The sequence below is a fragment of the Crocodylus porosus genome, unplaced genomic scaffold (genome assembly GCF_001723895.1).
Source record: "Crocodylus porosus isolate Cpor-Errol unplaced genomic scaffold, CroPor_comp1, whole genome shotgun sequence".
NCBI classification, from domain to species: Eukaryota; Metazoa; Chordata; order Crocodylia; family Crocodylidae; genus Crocodylus; species Crocodylus porosus.
The window spans coordinates 30611913-30624912 of record NW_017728950.1 but is presented as its reverse complement, the minus strand read 5'-3'; the positions used below and the strand labels follow the sequence as shown (position 1 = coordinate 30624912).

Here is a 13000-nt window from a genome sequence, read left to right as displayed (position 1 = left end):
ATTACCATCTATTTTAGTCAGAGGGGTTGTACTAATCTATCCTTGTGGTTCGAGTGGAGCAGTGAGGGACCTCCAGGAAGGAGTTTCAAAGAGCTGGCAAGAGCTGGGCCAGGGGGTGAAGCAGTTGCCCCAGAAGGAAAAAAAAAAAAAAGATTGACTAAGATCAAACATAGCAATCCCACTGCTACACCAAGCTGATGGTATCCATGTCCAATACCATCTGCTGGTCCAGGGGCATCTATGTGGAGCATATCATGGGACAGTGCTAGTATATGAACTCCACCAGACTGCTGACCAGAAGTGACCTAAAGGGGACTGCCTGGCTGCCCCTTGCTGCTACATCTAAAGGACCCTAAGGGCCTTTTAAATCCTGGATTCTTCTCTACCCGTACAACTGTGTCCTGTATGGTGCTATTTGTAACTGTGTGTATGATTACAAACGTGAACACAGTGTGCTTCCGGTGGCTGGGGGGGGCATGGCAAGCTCCGGCAGGTAGCGGCAGCGCGTTCAGCAGCAGGAGAGTGGCAGCAGTAAGTTTGGAGCTGCTGCACTGTTGGCATTGAGGGGGAGGTGGCAAGCGCCGACCAGTGATTGGCAACCACCTGCGCCAACAGCATCAGCAGTGGTGAGCAGTGATTGCAGACTGCCCGCAGACGCTGCTAGCGGTGTCGGCGGCAGAGGTGGCAAGCAGAGACCACCCGCAGGTGCCACCAGCAGTGTCGGCAGTGCCTTTTCATAGGGGGTGCACTGCCACACTCAGGGGGTGCATGTGCACCCTCATACACCCCCTATGCATCGCCAATGTTACAAACCATCTCCCTACTCAAACGTGATTTTTGTTGTGCGGGGTCTCCTGTATATTCTTTGCTGTATAAGTGTCCCATCCCCTTTCCCTCTTTTCCCCCTTCCCAACCCCTCACCCCTGGGCTTAGTTGGCTACATGTTCTATATGCAACTTAGTTGCATTCACGCCCCTACCCCATCCTCTACTATGCAGCCCCTCCCTCAGGTCTTTTGTATTTCCTTGTGCCCCAACCCTTGCCATGTTGAGCTTTAACAGTTTTGGCACCAAGGGGAAGTTATCAGAGCTGACTCTGGCCTTCTAGGTGTGGGTCTGGAGGTACTGCAATACTAGGCCCAGTGTCAGTTCCCTGTGGAAGGAACACCCATCCACTTTAAGGAGCGAAAAAAAAAAAGGCGCCCATCATTATGTTTGCCCTGTATGGGCCATGTGTTTCATAGTCAGGTTAAGTGTTGGCTGCATTTAATCAACTTCATAGTTGGTTTCCATTACAGAGCACATGTTGCTTTTGGTAGCAATTTAATGATAGACACTGTATTTATTGAAATTGCCTTGTATGCAAATGTAAGGTGAAGAGCTTTTTCTTCCATGTTTATTATGTGGAAAAACTTTTCAAGTAAATATAAATAATCATGTCTGTTAAGTCCAAGACCACAACAACATGAAGGAAGACAGGAATATTTGAAGATCCTTCTCCTACAGTTGGAGGTAACAAATCTGTTACGTGGCATTGGTAGTTATCTGAGAAGTTCTGGTGGCATGGGTAATGTGTACTACAATGAAAGCAGAATTTGACCCACTGAACTTCTGAACTTAAGTAGGATTTTTCAAAAGAATTTAAACAAGTTAGGCATCCAACTCCTATTGAATTTCAATGCGATTTAGCTACCTCACTTGGCTTTGATGAATTAGAACCTTTCATGCAAGAAGTCAATCACATGAATAATGTGTTTACTTTCCACTGAATCCAACGGGACTTAAAAGGCTGCATCCAGTAGACATGTCTGCGGCACCACAAACTGCACCTTCAGTTGCTCTCTGCACTGCAATGGAAGGGAACAGCATGGAAGGTTTTTTAGGCCCCCCAGTCAAAAAAACAGGCAGGGAAAAAAAAGCAGTGGTGCATGTGGCGGCAGTATGTGCCATGCAAAGCCAGAGCTGCACTCCACTGCCAGCCAGGCTCCACAGGACACAAGTGAAGTGGCTGCAGCCCCAAAAGCGCCCCCAGACTGCCAGATGAGGCTGCTGGAGACAGCCCAGTGCTGGACCCAGACCTCCCTACCTGACATAGGTTAACTTGAGGATACGTTGCACAGGCGGTCCCTGGGGACAACTAGTGGCAGCACAAGGTGTTCCGCTGCTAGTTGTACCCAGGGAACCAAATGCCCACACATGTCTGACCATGGCCAAAAAATGTATGCTGACCATCAGAGGAACCTGTCTGAAGATCTAGGATAAAGGGTGCAACTTAGCTGAACATCAATGCTTACCTTGTTCAGCAGCCACTGAAGTATCACCGTGTTCAGCAGTTACACTTAGGCCTCTTTCTCTATTATTTTTATTTTCCTTTAAAAACATTTCTCTTATTAACACTTCTTCTGGGGCTGCCTGGCCTACTTTAGACTAAAAATAGCTCTTGCTGCTGTTGCGGCAGTTGCATGCAAACCACACATGGCCACCCACATCCAGAAAGAAATCTGCCTCCCTTGCTGTGCTTCCCTGAAATGACAAACAGGTTAGAAATCTGCATGACCAAAGGAGCAGCAAGAAAGCACATGAGAACTACCTTTTTCTGCTGCTTCCTGCCTGTTGCAGAGCAGCAGAGAGCATGGACAGGCCCTTGCACTGTTGTTTATTACATACCAATGATATAAAGTAGGGATGTCAAGTCTTCACAAGAGACAAATAGGAAAGGGAGGAGAGGCTGGGAGAACCCCAGTGTAACTCAAAGGTTCTGAAATTGCCCAAAGAAAAGGGTTTAGGTTCCAATACAAAGCTCTTCTCTAAACCAGTTTATATCATAGGTATAGGGCAGCTCTGTATATCTAAGGTACTGTGGGAAATAGTGCATACTTAAGGGCAGAAATTTGCTAGGGAACTTAGAAGATCTTGGTTCTGACTCTGCCAGTGGTACACATGGTAACTTTGTCTGTGCCTCAGCATCCCTTATCTGTAAAATGGAGACAGTAATCCTGAAAACCATTGTCGTATCCCTTGAAATCGGCAATTGAAAAGTGCTGCACTAGTGACAGGTTACTCTACCAGAGTCTCTGTGTGCCTCTCCGTCTTCAGTGTCCTTATTCTCACAATGTACTATGAAGTAGGGAAGTTCTGTTCTCTCCATTTAACTGAGGTGGGGGAACTGATCCCCGCCCAGGTATGTCTCTGGAGTGTCCCACCATTCCTGAGGACCCACACAATCCTGTTCTGCCCACCCACTCATGCTTGCACATGCCAAACTCAGAAGGAGGCAATGAAATCGCTTTGGAGGTGCTTACCACCACTGTCCTCAAGTTGAGTTTCTAGCATGTTTGAGGGCAGCAATGGTGTGCAGCCCCAGGGGAGCTGAAATGCTTCATTTCTGTGCAGTGACAGCAGGTAAGCAAAACATGCTGAAGTGACACCGCCTGTAGCATGATGCAGACATACCTTGTGTGTCTAAGTAACGTGCCCAGGGGCACAGGGGATCAGTGGCAGAGCAGACTTGAACCCAGGTTTTCCTAGCTCCTTTGAACAACTTAACTGGGTCATCTTTTTTGTCTCTGGGGCCCAGTAGGTGCCGTGGATAAGAAAGAAATAAAATAAAAAGGCCAGCGTGGGAAGCTGTAAACAATGTGTAATTAATTCCTTCTACTGTTTTCCATAACCTCCCTTTTGATGATAATAGCTTTGTGTGGGAGTTAGACAAATCTGAGTGTAACACCAGGGGTATGGTGCAAATAATTATTTAACCCCAGAAAGCATTAAGCATGCAGCTCCTAAGAAAAATGCTGCAAAAAGGGACCAATCCCAGCCATCTTGGCACTCCAACTGCACTGTTTCACCCGTGTCTATGTGGCCACTTACATGAGAAAGGGCCATTCATGCCTATGAGGGGCTTGCCAGGATCAGGGCCCTTGCCTGTCTCCTTGAAATCTCACTCCACAAAAACTGGAGTGTGCTCTGGTTCTTAATAATGGCTGGGATCTGGGAAGAGCTGTGCCCTGCAAGGAGCCTGCGAGGTGCCAGGCACCGTTTACTTCTGGGGAAATCACAGCCCTGGGTCACAGACCTCCAGGCTGAGCCCACAGCTAGGTGGACAGGCCGGTGCCCCCCTGGGGTGCAGGCCCGGTGCCCCCTGGGGCATGGGGCTGGTCCCTGCCTCGGAGTGTGGGGCCGCTGTCCCCCTGGGGTGTGGGGCCGGTGCCCCCCCGGGGCCGCTTGCAGGCCTGCGTGGGAGACCCCAGGTTTGGGGCTCGTAGGGGGGCAGTCCCGCCCCGGCGGCTGGCGGGCTGTGTCCGCGCGACGCTGGGTCGCCGCCCCAAGCCCAGCCCAGCCCGCGGCGTGGGGCAGCCGGTCCGCAGGGGGCAGGGCCCTGGCCGGAGCACGCCGAAGGGCAGCCGTCCTCGCCCTCCTCGCCTCTCCGCGGGGCGGACGCCGGGCGCCCGGCGGGCACAAAGGCGCCGCCTCTCGCCCGCCCTGCCTCCGCCCGCCGCCGCCGAGCGGGAGCCGCCACCTGGCCCCGGCGCAGGGCGGAGCGAGGGGCGCTGCGGGAGAGGACGGGTCCGGCCCGGCGAACATGCCCGCGCTGGGGATGGTGCCTCGCGGCGGCGGCGGCCTGCGCGGGTCTTGCTGCTCCGAGTCGGGTAAGCCCGGGGCGGCGGGCAAGGGGCAGGGGCTGGCTGCCCCCGCCAAACTTTTCCTCTTGCGCCTTGGATGGAGGCAGGGGCTGCGGGCACGTCTGCGTGCGCGTGTGAAAGGGGGTGTGCAGGGCGAGGGGGCAGCTGCTTTGTGTGTGTGTGTGTGTGCAGGTGTGTGGGGAGGGGGCGGCTGCTTTGTATGTGTGCATACGTGTATGTGTAGGGGGGTCTGCAGGGCGAGGAGGTGGGTGCTTGGTATGTGTGCATGTGCATGCACATGTGTGTGTGCACCCACATCGCATGGAGCGGCCGCCTGTCCGGCTCTCCCAGCCCCAGACGCTCCGGCCTCGGCGGGGTGAGCAGTGTCCTGTGCTGCGCTGGGTAGGACAAGAGCTGGTGGAGATGGGGGCAGGCTGCCCTGGCGCTCTCCCTTCTCTCTCCCCCAAGGCAGCTGAGGTCCCACTGGGGTCACTAATGGGCATGAAGGATGACTTATGGGGGAGCTGGCTGAAATCGGTTCCCGGAGGTACAAAAGGACTTGCCTCTTCTCCACCCTACCGCTGCCCCCAGGCAGAACGATCTGGTGGTGCTGGATGCCCATGGGGTTTCCTACCTCCTCCCCCACAACCGTGCATGGAGAAGCCTGTATGATGCTGGTGTTGCCTAGGCTGGGGAGCTCCCACTCCATGCAGGGCTGGGCTTCTGTGGGGGGGTGGGGGTTCCTCCCCGGTTTTCCTCCCCCTTTTTGTCAGCACCTGCATTTAAAAACAAAAAAACAAAAAAGCTTGTCAGTTCATATTTCCTTGCTGCTTTTGGAGGTGCCTGTGACGGCAGCATCCTTCGGAAGGAGAGAGCTTGTAAAAGGAGGGGAAAAAAATTCTTAAAATTGAATATTCTTGACACTGTTGCCTACAGAGCAGCCAGGAGCTTGGCCCCCATTGTGCTTAAGTGCTATACAAAGGCTGAGGAGTAGCCGGTTTCTGGCTGGAAGAGTTTCCAGGCAAAAGGTACAGACAGGCGAGACGCAGGATGGGGGCAGGGTACAATATGCAAGCAGCATGAAGAATGCCATGGTAGCAGGTGTTGTGCCGGTTCCATGATTTTTCTTTTAAGATTTGTTATCTTAGGTCTTTCCTAGAGTAACTGCTGTGTTGGTTTTCTGTCTGGCAAAAGCCAGATCCTGGGCTGATGTGAATTGATGTTGCTCCACTGACTTTACTGGAGCTGCTCTGATTGACTCCAGCTCTTGATATCAGTTTGACGGACGGGTGGGTGAAAGGATCACTGCTCCAGAAGGGGATTCATGGAAGAAGCTACATGGATATTGTGGTGGAAGAAAAGGAAATGGGTTATTTTTTGCATGGAGATGCTGGGACATAAGGATTCACAGGAGTGGTCCACAGAGATGTGCATTGCAGGGGCAGGCACTGTGTTTCTATTGTTGTATTCTATTGGTACTGCTTCCCAGATGGTTTCCTCTCAGCATTATAGAGTTGTCTCTAACAATTGGGAAGGGACAGTGCTAATGGATGACGTTCAAACCCTCAACATAAACTTCAAAACAGAGGCATAAAATGCCTTCTTACATATTATTTTTTATTTTCACTCTGACTGTCTTGTGGGATGTGATCCTACCTCTGTTGCTCTGCCACAGCTCCCGGGCAGTGCACATTTGGGGACTGGTTGCCTCAAAAGGGCTTCAGTCCACATGTGGAGAGATGGCACTTACTGACTTACTATTAATTGTGTATTACAAGGTCTCACTGGATGAATGCTTTAGAAATACTTATTGGTAGGAATAATAACTCTTCTGCACAGCAGAGTTAAAGGGTCTTGGATGGGTGCACAGGAGGAGCAGAAACTGCTCACCCATAGCTCCCTACTGTGAGCAAGCGGGCAGGGAGTAGGCAGAGCTGTGGTGGTACCTCTGTATGCTGGCCAAGAGTGCTCGTCTATCTGGGCATTCAGTGATTGGGGTGTGCCCATTTCTTAATAGCGTATGTTCCGGGATCCCTGCTGGAAAAGAGGAGATCTGGAGGAGTTATTCTGCAGAGGATTGTCTCTGAGTCATGCTTTCTTCTCAGTGCTTTTGCTGCTAGGCTACATCTGGCTCAGTTTGGTTAGAGCAACTAACTCTCCTGGACTTTCCAGGATAGTCTTGAATTTTGGGGCTTTATTCCCAAGAGCTCCCTGAAAAGAGACTTTCATCCCAAATCAAAAAGACTGGTCCCAGCTGAAGGCCAGGCAGCACCCTGATCAGGCCCAGCATTTGCATACTGTTCAGTTGGATGGGGCCAAAACAGACTGTCCAGTACCCAGTATTATGTCCCAGATTTTTCTCTCTGAAATTTGGTTGCTTTAAGTTTACCCCAGATTATTAATATGAAAACTTGTATTTTATTTTCCTCTAATAAATTACTACTTTCTTATAGTCCTTTCCGTTTATCTACAGGCAAAAGGGGTGTGTGTCCAAAAGCCTTGGATGTCTTTTAAAGTGTTTGAACATAGGAGTGAATTTACTATATAACAGAGGAGTTGGAGTTTAAGGCCAGGGCTAGCAGAAGCCAGAGATCAGGGGTGCAGCTGATGTAAAGCTCAGCAGTTACAGTTTATATCAGCTGAGAATCTGCATCTTCTCCCCACCTCAAGGCCTACCAGTGGGTATACAGGTGACCTTTTTTTGCCCCTCTCAACAAACTGCACAGCATCAGACTGCATTTTAGCCAGCACAACCAGCACAATTTTGCTTGTATTGTGGATATGGATGGTTGTGTTGAAAAATGTGTTGGTTGTTGGGGTAAGGTAGTGCTGAACAGCATGCTTGGCACACTGTTTGTACATGCATTTTCTAAGGCAGTGCTTTTTTTCCCAATGGAAAAAAAAGTACCCCTTGTAGGAAGCTAGGGTTGGCTGACTTCAGCCAGGAGAACCTAATGGGAAGTTTTGTGTCTATCATCCGGCCAGGTCAAGAACTAATTTCTGTGTCTCTGGTGGCCAGGGAATATTTTTAAATGAATAGGATGTTTAGCCAGAGAAAGTTCTACATTAGAGGGAAGAAGGGATTTCTTTTAAATAGATTTAAAACTCATTACAACTCTTAGCTTTTTTCTGTTCCTTCCTGATTTTCTCTGGCAGCTTTGCTAATCATCATATTTTGTTTCTTAGTTTCGATCTTGCAGCTCATTTTTTTTTTTTTTTTTCCTCCTACTTTGTCCAACAACAAGGGTATGATGATGATGATTTTTCTGAAATTGCTCGCATTTCCGTAACAACAAGCTTTGATGTAATGGCAGAATCAAGGACCATGCTTTTTATTTTAAAGGTCTGTCTTCTTAACTTCTCCAACTACAAAAGTTTTGTTCCTGTGACCTATTCCTATGCAATAATAAAATAGCAATAATGACCATGTCTAGCAGGTGGACAGTGGCCCATGGAACTGCTTTTGCAGCTGTGTCCACAGGATTGGCTCATTGCATTGGATCCATTCTCTTCAGTAAGTCTCTGAGCTGTAAAATATCCCCTTGTGTTGTCTTGATTTTATAGTTGGGACCTCAGAGTACTGTGCAAAAATGATCTAATTCCACATAGTTTGTTTATTTAGAAATATTTATTCTACATTCATAGGCAGCAGCAAAAAGTGGATACAGACATAGTGGTGATAAAGATTGGAATGGAATTGTTTAATAAAACCTTCAAGTAAGAATCTTTTGGTTTGGTGTCTGATTAGAGTCTTGACTGATTTGAAATTTAGATCTGAAGCTCTCATTTCTGATCTTGCTTTTGTTGAAAATATGCATGTGTGCTGGGGAGGAAAGCAAGTGTGTTTCAAAATTCAGTGTAGGATGCTGAATCCACGTTGCTTTTTCTGTGGGAGTACAAAATAATTTTCCTCCTGCAAGGGAAGTACCTTCCAGATTATTATTTCTTTCTGTTGGTCTATGCTTTGCTTTGGAATAGCTGCAGATGGACAAGAAAACATTGTTTCTGTGAGTGAATGAGTTGTGAATGAGAGCAAGGCATTCCTGTCCTATGAGGTTGAGATCACTTGCAATTTTCACTGGGTCAGTTCTTCAAAAATCTAGTGCAATTCAGTGAAGACTGAGTACTGCTTAGCTCCTCTTAGAATTTGGCCCGCTGTATAGATGGCATTATCAACCTAATGCTATGAGGTGTCAAGCACTTTCAGTGCTCAAATTCAGTGGAAATTGAAGGAGCCCAGCTACTAGTAGCATGTGACTTCCACATCCTTGCGTTTTTCAGTCCTGCACACATTCATGAACTCTGTAGTGAAAGTTCTCCCAGGCTTAAGCTGTGGAGTCTGGGCATCAGTATTAGACTGGTAGATGTGATGCTGCATTCATCACCTACCAAAGCTCCCACTGACTTGTGTGCTTTTTAGGACTAAATGTTTGGGCGAGGGGGTAATTTTCTTGCATCTTTAGTTTCAATGCATTATGGCTGCAGTGTGCAACTGGGGCTCCAACTCATTTATGTATATACTACATTTACATATCTTATGCAGCGTTAGCTGTCTTGGGCTAATGAGTTTCACTGGGGTGTGCAATAACATTTTTCAAAAACATACACACTGTACCTACTTCGGTACCTTGCTGCCTTAGCATGGCTGACACCACGTGTGTGCTAGTCCTGATTCTTTTATGCTTTTGTTTAACATGTATAAAACCATTCGAATCTTGCAGTCCTCATTCGTATGAATAATCTTTGCTCCACAGGAGCGGAATGTATGTGATTGAGTAGTTCTCCCAATCACCAGTTGTTCTAAAGGAGGATTGTTTAGTTTATTTTTCACTTATTAGGCTTTGTTCCCTAAGTGCTTATCTGTTGACTCCCTGTTGAAATGTCCTAATGATTAGCCTGTATGGGTGCTGTTCTCATTCATAATAAGGCCCTTATTGCACTCAAAGTGATTCAAGACAGCTTGTGAGTAAATAAGAAACTGGGCCCCATTTTACTTGATTGGTCCCTGAGTTTCCCTTCCCCAGTCCCTGAAAGAGAGATCTACCTTTGGATCAGTTTCAAGGTGCCCTATACCCGAGTGAAAATGCACAATCAGACCTCTGCTTGTGGTCATCTGCAACACTAGAGTGGAAAACTGCACGTCTGATGGCAGAAGTATTTAGGTTCATGGGATATTCTTAATGCACGCGTGGTTGTGTTTTTATAAATAAATGTGCATTCAGTTCATCTTTCAGTATTCTCTCCTGAGAGACCAGGTAATTTTTCTTTAATCAAATAGGGTTTACAGCAATAGATAATGTATTTACATTAAAAAGTATGGGCTTTGCTGATGCCATATGTTAAGACATCTTATACTTTTTGGCTCATTGTGCGCATCTGGGATCCAGCAGGTTACATTAAAAATAATATACGAGTGATTGAAGATGTGATTAGCTAGAAAGGAGTTCTGGGCTGAGGGGAAAAGAGCACAGAAAATGTGTTATACATAGTTTTGTTCAGATTTGTCTTCCATCATTATTCTCATCTCATACCCACCCCTCATAGTAGCTTCCAGACAGACCCACATGCACAAATGTGCTAATCATCAATCTAACACAACCCCTCTGGGGGCCCAAGAACTGGAATAAATGCAAGACCTTGCAATGTGTTTACCAGAACTAACTAACAGAACTAGCTGCACGGTTAATATCTCGATTTATATTTCTGATAAAAGTTAACTGTGATTTCTGTGGACTGAAAATAAATAATATATATTACTTTTTTAGATGCCATTTTTCCTTTTGAGAGGTGGGTGGCTACTTTGCCATTCTTGTATTCTTTTCAACTTTTTCTTTGAATAACCCCTCAAATGGAACATTTCTCTTTCAATTTTTGTTTAGTCTTTCCAGTGGTCTAAGAAGTAGAGGGCCAACTCCTGCTGGACTTGCTCAGAAAGATATCCCATAGAGGGAAACTTTTATGCTATTTAAACATAGTCATCTGCTATTATTATAGGCAAAGATAAAGTTTGCAACATTCCTTAGCATAAAAACCACAAAGGCAACCAATGTGTAGTAATTGTTAGATTCCTAGTTTTCTGTTGTTTCTTATGGACTAAAAAAGTGCAGGATTTGGCACATCCCAGAATGTATGTATCAGTTCAGTTTCTTCCAATTCTGTTGAGGAAGACTTAAATGGTAGGAGCTGTGTGAGGTTTCTGCCCAAAACTGTAAGTCACCCACAACAGCTTCATGTGAGCAAACTCTTCTGTATATGTGAAGCCTGTTAAAATCAGTCTAGCCTTTCAGTCACTCTGGAAAGGCTCAGGTTACTTTTCTTCAGAACAGAAGAGCTTGTCAGATTGGAGATGTGTTCAGACACTTCTCTGGGACTACACAGTCTTGAAGAAAATCCTTGAATTTTAATTCTCATCACTTTTTAAATGATAATTTTGCTGAGATACCTTTTAAGTTAAACCATGTGAGAATCCTGATCCATGGTTCATCAGCTTAGATAAATAAAAAGGGGAGAGAGAAGGAAAGTCAAATCTGATGGAAATCTGTGTATATGGCATAAGGCAGTTAGTTACATTACATTTATATTCCACTGCTTGCTTCTGTTACCCATGCTTGTAAAATATTCACAAAAAAAAGATGAAGTACATTTGATTTTCACATGTATCATAATTTATTCTATTTGTTCAGTAATTACTTTCCATATTTTATATAGTAACTGATTTTTCTACTTGTTGAGACCTTCTGCAGCTATTGTGCATGGGATGCCTGTAAGGCAAAAGCCACAGAGAAATTACCATGCTCTTTGTTTTTTTGTATGTGACTGAGGGACTCAGCAGGAATCTTGCCTGGGCTTTTAAGAAATTATATATGCCAAGATGTCTGGGGACTTGCATAGTGAGCTGTACAAGAAGTTGTAAAGGGTGGAGACTCCTTATAACAGTACATTGTTTCTTCCTGCAAATCACTAATGGGATTTATTGGAGCTAGGAGCTTGTGTGATGTACCCACAGAGAATATTTTTGTCCCTTTTAAGTGTAATTCAGCATTGACCTGAAGTAGCCATAGCAATGGCTTAACTGAATATAACACAAAGTTAAGCAAAGGTATTTAGCCATTACCTGCAGAAATCTGGTGTCTAACATGGCAAACCTATGAGAGAGACTGACTCTGGGATGCCTAGATGTATTTCTACCTGTTAAACTGGCCCAGTGCCCACTCACAAAATAGTATGCCAACTACAGCAGGCATAAATGTCAGAGTAATAGAGGCTTCCCTTTGAAATGCAAACTGTGTAACAATATTACTTCAATAGAAATCAAAGTAAAACAAAAATTAACACCATTTGTTTCAGTGTAAGGATTATATCTGTTGCTATTTCTGGGCATTTTCCCACCGATGGTAACAGAGATACAGCACAGAAAATGTCAATCTAAGTGCTAGGAAATCTTCACGCAGAGAGAGGGAAATATGTACGCAGGTTGCACAAGAACAATTCCACATTTTTCTCAAGTGGCCCTAGGGATTTCCCAAATGGCTCTGTATTTTTATTAATTGGCCACCAGGCATTTCAACTGTGGGTTACCAGCCTGAAAATAGACAAGGTGACTAAGAATTGGAAGTGAATCTCTTACTGGTGTGGGGTCATTATTACAATCAGATTTTTGCTGCTGGCTGTACGGCAAAAGTTGCCATCATAGTTGGCTTGTCTCTTGGCAGAGGCAACTGTGACTGGATTTGCCAAGGCTGATGTACCCAGCTACTCATCTGCAGAGGTGCTTCTTCCATGCCCAGGTTAAGAAAGCTTACCTGGGAAGTGCAGGGAATCTACTCCTGCTGTTGCTCATACAGTACCTGTTTTATGGGTATCCATATGCTATTCTTTAAGGGTATCATGCTGGCACTACTTGTACTCGGAGGACATGCAGATCTCCCCAGTGGAAGTATAAGCTGCAAACTGCTGATGTTTCACAATGTTGCATCACTCAGCCAAGTATATTTCTGCCATCTTGAGAGTGCATTTAATTTTACTTAAAGAGGTATGAGGAGTTATGCCAAGATGCAGTTTACCTATCCTTAATGGCATTTCATCACTTAATGTCTCTTCAGAGATTAACAGAATAAGGCACAATTTGGGATGTCCACAGCTTCCTGAAGCTTTAGTACTGTCAGCTGAAGGTCTTCATGTTATACTTGCTCTACTCTCTGCCTTAAGAATAAGAGTTTTGCTTGATATCGCTTGCACAGTCAACTTTTATTATTCCTTATTCAAAAAGTAGAAATGTTCTTTCAGGAGAATTGGCTGAAGGGTGCATTCATCTACCCTGCTTACCTATGGGGGACCTGAACGTCCCTGACATCTGCTGGGAAGAACAGTCAGCCAGGT

The 13000-nt window shown here is 45.9% G+C and overlaps 1 protein-coding gene across 1 annotated transcript in view; it reads left to right on the top strand.

Annotated features, from left to right (window-relative positions):
- Positions 1-4488: 4488 nt before the first annotated feature.
- Positions 4489-13000, top strand: part of PLPPR1 (phospholipid phosphatase related 1) — a 242469-nt gene continuing 233957 nt past the window's right edge. Inside the window, exon 1 of the mRNA XM_019555106.1 lies at positions 4489-4648. The gene's annotated coding sequence lies outside the window, so the exon portion shown is untranslated. The remainder of the gene's footprint in view (positions 4649-13000) is intronic.